Below are 7,919 nucleotides of genomic sequence, written 5' to 3'. Positions count from 1 at the left end.
GCAATGTGGAATATTTAGTTATGGGCATCCATGGAAAGAAAAAGAAAATTATGCTCAACTCCCTCAAATCACCGTATCTTTTGTAAAAGAGAAATGTTTCTTTACATTCTGGAATATTTAGTTATGGGCATCCATGGAAAGAAAAAGAAAATTATGCTCAACTCCCTCAAATCACCGTATCTTTTGTAAAAGAGAAATGTTTCTTTACATTCTTGCATGCATCTCTGTTGGGTCGGTATGTTATGTCAACCATTAGTATTTTTTGTTTTATTTAATGAAGGGTGGATGAAGTTTGCTAACTCAACACAAGGTGGATGTTAGAATGCAAAAAAGCATTTATCTTTGTAAAAATACCTTCAAATTATCATTTGTGAAAATATACTAACCTTTCATGAACTCACATTTTTTGCACTTATCCCTCCAAGCTACCATTTGTGATTCTTAATTTCTTTCAACTACCATTTTTATGTAAAGAGCCCCCTTTGTGTTGTTGAGGGCGTGAAATCCGACGGATAAATGAGTACGTGACATGTATGCGTTCATTTTTTATTTGAAATGATGAACATATGCCTTCAGTAAATTTATTTATTTATTTTTTTAAAAAAGAGAGGGCCAAACCTTTCTTGAGGTGGCTGTGACTTTGAAGTTTTTGAGAGTGATTCGGTCACCTTCGAGCCACCTCCGCCTCTCTTCTTCTTTCTTTATTTATTTAATTTTTTAATTTTTTATTTATTTTTAATGGATTGTTAAGTTTTTGAACGAAAAATGAACGGAATACTAAGTGCTTTTATAAGTTGTCGTAGCATTTAGCTATTTACAATACTCCTTGAAACTTAAGTGGCATTTTGACTTGAAGCCAAATTAAGCAAATGTACTAATAAAATATTTAACTCAGAAAAGAAAAACACAACAGCATATATATATATATATATATATATATATACCCGAGTCAAAGGTTCGATGCGAAAGTTGCATCAATACTTTCTGACGCATTTGCGCTTTGAATTGTTGAGGGGAGATGCATCGTACTCACACTCACAACATTCATTTGTCCATTAACGAGTTGCTGGTTCCATCAGAGCAAAATCTTTAAAGATAAACTTCTTCAGGTCTATGTGACAAACTTGGAGATATATAGCCAAAAGAGGCAGCCATAGCTGACATTGTGACAGATTTTCCCCCTTGATCAACATCTTATTAGCTAGACCCAAATTAGCGATTTTTGCATAACTTTATTTTATTTTATTTTTTTTTGTCTAAGCAAATTTGGAACGGTTACAAGGAACTGAAGGAAGCAAAACACCAAAAAATAGGTGAGCTCTTCAACAACGGACTCATAAAGAAAATAACAATGTAAAGAAATACATACAAATAATATGAAAAATGTCAAACAAATGGCCTGGTTCTCTCTCTATGGTTGCATAAAGAAGTTACTGAAGCAAAAATGGCACAAAAGGGGTACAAAGCTCAAGAGATCCTACAACCCTTTCCGAATCCAAATTAATGACGTTTGAATTGTAAAATGTCACGAAATAGCGACATTTTTGCCCACACGTCACCTTTTAGAAGGTGACATTTTCACTATTCACATGTCGTTACCCTTTAAAAAATTATAAAAAATAATAATTTTGACCAAATATATATATAGGGGTGGTTGCTGGTTTCTGGCTGCCGGTTTGGCAGCAAATTGGTAGCCACCTTGTGTAATTTATTTATTTATTTTAAAAAAAAATTTATGTGTGTGGGTAAAAGAGGAAATTTTTTTAAGTTTTTGGGTGTGGATGGTTTTAAACGCAAACTTTGTATGCCAATATTTTTAAATTTCGAGACATTTTACTGTTCACACGAGGAAATGCAATGCGCAAAACACTATTCACACAATTCCTTTCTCGCGTGAATATTAATACTATTCAAAACGTCACTATTTATGAATAGTGATGTTTAAACAGTAAAAAGTAGCATTTTAATAATGTTTTCTAAAAACATTATTAAGAGAAGGGGAAAGGGAACAAAAGTTTGAAGGACTACCATAATATTGTACAATTACTACTCACATCTTTACCCTAAATTCATCATGTTTATGTGTACCTTTTAAAATTATCATTGAATTAAAATTTAATAAAAATTAATCAAAATCTAATAGTGATTTTTAAAGCTACTTACAAATGTGAGAATTGAGTGAAAAAAGTAGGAGTACTATGTGTAGCCTTAGTCACTTCTTTTTCATTGGTCGTACGCTAATAGCCTTTATTATTAGTGGTGTGCTGCTTTCTGGTCGGCCTTGTTTGGCAATAGACTTGCACAAGTCCCATTATTTATTTTTTAAAATCAACTCTCCAACATTCTTATATTTTATATCAAATCAATCACTATTTTTTACTATTTAAACAAAAAATTCACACAAAATAAAAATTTTTCATACAAAAAAAATAAAAATCAAAACTTCTATTTACTTAATTAAATCATATCAATCACTTCAAAACCAAAAAGTTTTGCGACAGGATAAATGCACAAATTTTTGGCACAACTTTGGTCCAACTTTTCTCTTATTTTTTATTTTTTTGAAAACAAAATAAAATTAAAAAAATTTATGAAGCAATAACATCCTATGTGGTCCTTGGTATTATTATTTTTTTTTTAAAAAAAAATGGTATTTTTCATAAAAATGGTCATTTTTTTATTAAAAAAAAATTGTCATTATTATGAAGAAAAAGACCATTTAAAAAAAAAAATACAAAATAAAAAAAGGGATCACATAGGATGTTATTGCTTCAAAATTTTTCATTTTATTTTATTTTTTTTGTTTGTTTGTTTGTTTGTTTGTTTTTTTTTTTTTTAAATGGCCACATAAGGAAAAAGTTGGGTCAAAGTTATGCCAAAAAGTTGTTCCTTTATCATTTCTCAAATTTTTTTATATAAGTTCACCGTCAAACAAGGCTCGTAAGCGAAAAAAGAAAGAAAGGGTAAAGTCCACATACCTCCTCAAACTATCACCCAATTAACAATGTCCTCCCCAAATTTTCAATTGCCACAATGTTCCCCCAAATTACCAAAACATTGTCAATGTCCCCACAATACTAGCAATAAGACAGAAATGCCCCTATAAATTTCTCGATAAGACAAAAATCCCCCCAATAAATTTTTATTTAGTTTTAAGAAACGAATTTTTTTAAACGAAAATTTTTATTTTTTTAAGCGTTAATTTTTATTTTAAAAAAAATTATGAAACAAAAATTAAGAAAAAAAAAAACGAAAATTTTCAATCTTTATTAAAAAAATAGATTTTTATTTTTTAAATTTTTTTCTTAGAAAAGGATGTTTTAAAAAACAAAAATTGGCAACCGTTTGGATTTTTTTTTTTTTGTTTGTTAATTTTAGGTTTCTTCAAGAAGTTTAAGTATTTTTGTTTTTATTTTACTAAGGGTAATTTCGTCATTGGGAGGAACTTTGACAAATTTTTGTAGATTGGGAGGGAGGACATTGTCACAATTGAAAGTTTGAGAGGAAAATTGTCAATTGGATGGTAGTTTGAGGGAGGCATGTGGACTTTCTAAAAAAAACAATATCATAGAAATTGCCGGAGAAGATCAAATACAAAAAAGAGAGATTCGAATTCAAAAAGATATCCTCAATCAATAAATGTGTAAGTGGTCGTGGGCGTGACAACCGTGTGAGTGATTTTTTTTGTTTGTCATGTTTAGAGTGGAAGATTAGTACCATGTCTTTCTCAATCCTTCTTAACGTCTTCACATTCATACTTAGATGTCATGCATGTCGTGTACTACGTGACGTGTAGAATGAGAAAGTCTAGAAGATGTGAACCTTCAAGGAAATAGCGGGTTAAAGTTTCCCGTTCATACTTTGATGTCATGCTTGTGGACATGAATAATGAGACTGTAATGAGTTGCTGAAACTGAGAGAATTAATGTGACCTTTTTTTTCTACGCGAATTAATGTGAGCTTAATCCATGAAATGGTACGGGGCCTTTGTTGATCATGACAATTGAAAGAAGTAGTTGAAGACTTGGATGCACTTTAAATGGGTTTTATACACATTTTCCCAGCACTCAACTTCTGAAACGAAAATACATCTTGAAACCTATGTGGCATTTTGATTTGAAGCCAAAGCAAATGTACTAATAAAATATTTAACTTAGAAAAGAAAAATACAACAGCATATATATATATATACCAGAGTCAAAGGTTCGATGTGAAAGTTGCATCAATATTTTCTGACGCATTTGCGCTTTGAATTGTTGAGGGGAGATGCATCGTACTCACACTCACAACATTTATTTGTCCATTAACGAGCTGCTGGTTCCATCAGAGCAAAATTTTTGCAGATAAACTTCTTCATGCCCATGTGACAAACTTGGAGATATATAGCCAAAAGAGGCAGCCATAGCTGACATTGTGACAGATTTTCCCCCTCAACATCTTATTAGCTAGACCCAAATTAGCGATTTTTGCATAATTTTTTTTTTTTTTTAAAGCAAATTTGGAATGGTTACAAGGAAGCAAAACACCGAAAAATAGGTGAACTATCCAACAATAGACTCATAAAGAAAATAACAATGTAGAGAAATACATACAAATAAGAAGAAAAATGTCAAACAGATGGCTTGGTCCTCTTTTTATGGCTGCATAAAGTAGTTACTAAAGCAAAAAGGGCACAAAAGAGGTACAAAGCTCAAGAGATCCTACAACTCTTTCCGAATCCAAATTAATGACGTTTGAATAGTAAAAGTGTCGCGAAATAGCGACAGTTTTGCCCACACATCACCTTTTAGAAGGTGACGTTTTCACTATTCCCATGTTGCTACCATTTAAAAAATTGTAAAAAATAATAATTTTTACCAATATATATATATATATATATATATATATATATGAAATAAAAAATGAAATTAATTTTCTTTTTAAAAATAAAAAATAAAATAAATTCAAATAAAATTTAAATTAAAAGAAAATTGGAGGAGTGGCTGCCAGTTGGCAGCCACCCCTTCCCCAGGGGTGGTTGCCGGTTTGGCAGCAAACTGGTAGCCAACCTGTGTATTTTATTTATTTATTTTTTAAATTGTTTTTTTTTTATGTGTGTGGGTAAAAGAGGAAATTTTTTTAAGTTTTTGGGTGTGGATAGTTGTTTTAAACGCAAACTTTGGATGCCGATATTTTCAAATTTTGAGACATTTTACTGTTCACACGAGGAAATGCAACGAGAAAACACTATTCACACATCGTCTTTCGCGCGTAAATATTAATACTATTCAAAACGTCACTATTTATGAATAGTGATGTTTTCTAAAAATATCACTGAATATGCTTTTTTTTTTTTTTTTTTTTGGTAGTGATATTTGCTTATGAGAAGGGGAAAGGGAACGAAAGTTTGAAGGACTACCATAATATTGTACAATTACTACTCACATCTTTACCCTAAATTCATCATGCTTATATGTACCTTTTAAAATTCAATAAAAATTAATCAAAATCTAATAGTGATTTCTAAAGCTACCTACAACTGTGAGAATTGAGTGAAAAAAGTAGGAGTACTATGTGTAGCATTACTCACTTCTTTTTCATTGGTCGTACGCTAATAGCCTTTATTATTAGTGGTGTGCTGCTTTCTGGCCGGCCTTGTTTGGCAATGGACTTGCACAAGTCCCATTATTTATTTTTTAAAATCAACTCTCCAACATTCTTATATTTTTTTATCAAATCAATCACTATTTTTTACTATTTAAACAAAAAATTCACACAAAATAAAAATTTTTCATACAAAAAAAATAAAAATCAAAACTTCTATTTACTTAATTAAATCATATCAATCACTTCAAAACCAAAAAGTTTTGCGACAGGATAAATGCACAAATTTTTGGCACAACTTTGGTCCAACTTTTTTTTTATTTTTTATTTTTTTGAAAACAAAATAAAATTAAAAAAATTTATGAAGCAATAACATCCTATGTGGTCCTTGGTATTATTTATTTTTATTTTTTTTAAAAAATGGTATTTTTCATAAAAATGGTCATTTTTTTATTAAAAAAAATTGTCATTATTATGAAGAAAAAGACCATTTTAAAAAAAAAATACAAAATAAAAAAAGGGATCACATAGGATGTTATTGCTTCAAAATTTTTCATTTTATTTTATTTTTGTTTGTTTGTTTGTTTGTTTTTTTTTTTTTTTTTTTAAATGGCTACAAAAGGAAAAAGTTGGGTCAAAGTTATGCCAAAAAGTTGTTCCTTTATCATTTCTCAAATTTTTTTATATAAGTTCACCGTCAAACGAGGCTCGTAAGCGAAAAAAGAAAGAAAGGGTAAAGTCCACATACCTCCTCAAACTATTACCCAATTAACAATGTCCTCCCCAAATTTTCAATTGCCACAATGTTCCCCCAAATTACCAAAACATTGTCAATGTCCCCATAATACTAGCAATAAGACAGAAATGCCCCTATAAATTTCTCGATAAGACAAAAATACACCAATAAATTTTTATTTAGTTTTAAGAAACGAATTTTTTTAAACGAAAATTTTTATTTTTTTAAGCGTTAATTTTTATTTTAAAAAAAATTATAAAACAAAAATTAAGAAAAAAAAAAACGAAAATTTTCAATTTTTATTAAAAAAATAGATTTTTATTTTTAAAATTTTTTTCTTAGAAAAGGATGTTTTAAAAAACAAAAATTGGCAACCGTTTGGATTTTTTTTTTGTTTGTTAATTTTAGGTTTCTTCAAGAAGTTTAAGTATTTTTGTTTTTATTTTACTAAGGGTAATTTCGTCATTGGGAGGAATGTTGACAAATTTTTGTAGATTGGGGGGGAGGACATTGTCACAATTGAAAGTTTGAGAGGAAAATTGTCAATTGGATGGTAGTTTGAGGGAGACATGTGGACTTTCTCAAAAAAACAATATCATAGAAATTGCCGGAGAAGATCAAATACAAAAAAGAGAGATTCGAATTCAAAAAGATATCAATCAATAAATGTGTAAGTGGTCGTGGGCGTGACAACCGTGTGAGTGATTTTTTTTGTTTGTCATGTTTAGAGTGGAAGATTAGTACCATGTCTTTCTCAATCCTTCTTAACGTCTACACGTTCATACTTAGATGTCATGCATGTCGTGTACTACGTGACGTGTAGAATGAGAAAGTCACGAAGATGTGAACCTTCAAGGAAATAGCGGGTTAAAGTTTCCCGTTCATACTTTGATGTCATGCTTGTGGACATGAATAATGAGACTGTAATGAGTTGCTGAAACTGAGAGAATTAATGTGACCTTTTTTTACTACGCGAATTAATGTGAGCTTAATCTATGAAATGGTACGGGGCCTTTGTTGATCATGACAATTGAAAGAAGTAGTTGAAGACTTGGATGCACTTTAAATGGGTTTTATACACATTTTCCCAGCACCCAACTTCCGAAACGAAAATACATCTTGAAACCTATGTGGCATTTTGATTTGAAGCCAAAGCAAATGTACTAATAAAATATTTAACTTAGAAAAGAAAAATACAACAGCATATATATATACCCGAGTCAAAGGTTCGATGTGAAAGCTGCATCAATATTTTCTGACGCATTTGCGCTTTGAATTGTTGAGGGGAGATGCATCGTACTCACACTCACAACATTTATTTGTCCATTAACGAGCTGCGGGTTCCATCAGAGCAAAATTTTTGCAGATAAACTTCTTCATGCCTATGTGACAAACTTGGAGATATATAGCCAAAAGAGGCAGCCATAGCTGACATTGTGACAGATTTTCCCCCTCAACATCTTATTAGCTAGACCCAAATTAGCGATTTTAGCATTTTTTTTTTTTTTTTTTGTCTAAGCAAATTTGGAACGGTTACAAGGAAGCAAAACACCAAAAATAGGTGAGCTCTCCAACAACAAACTGATAAAGAAAATAACAA

This window comes from Corylus avellana, chromosome ca11, assembly GCF_901000735.1.
Source record: "Corylus avellana chromosome ca11, CavTom2PMs-1.0".
NCBI lineage: Eukaryota > Viridiplantae > Streptophyta > Magnoliopsida > Fagales > Betulaceae > Corylus > Corylus avellana.
Note: the sequence above shows the minus strand (reverse complement) of the source record.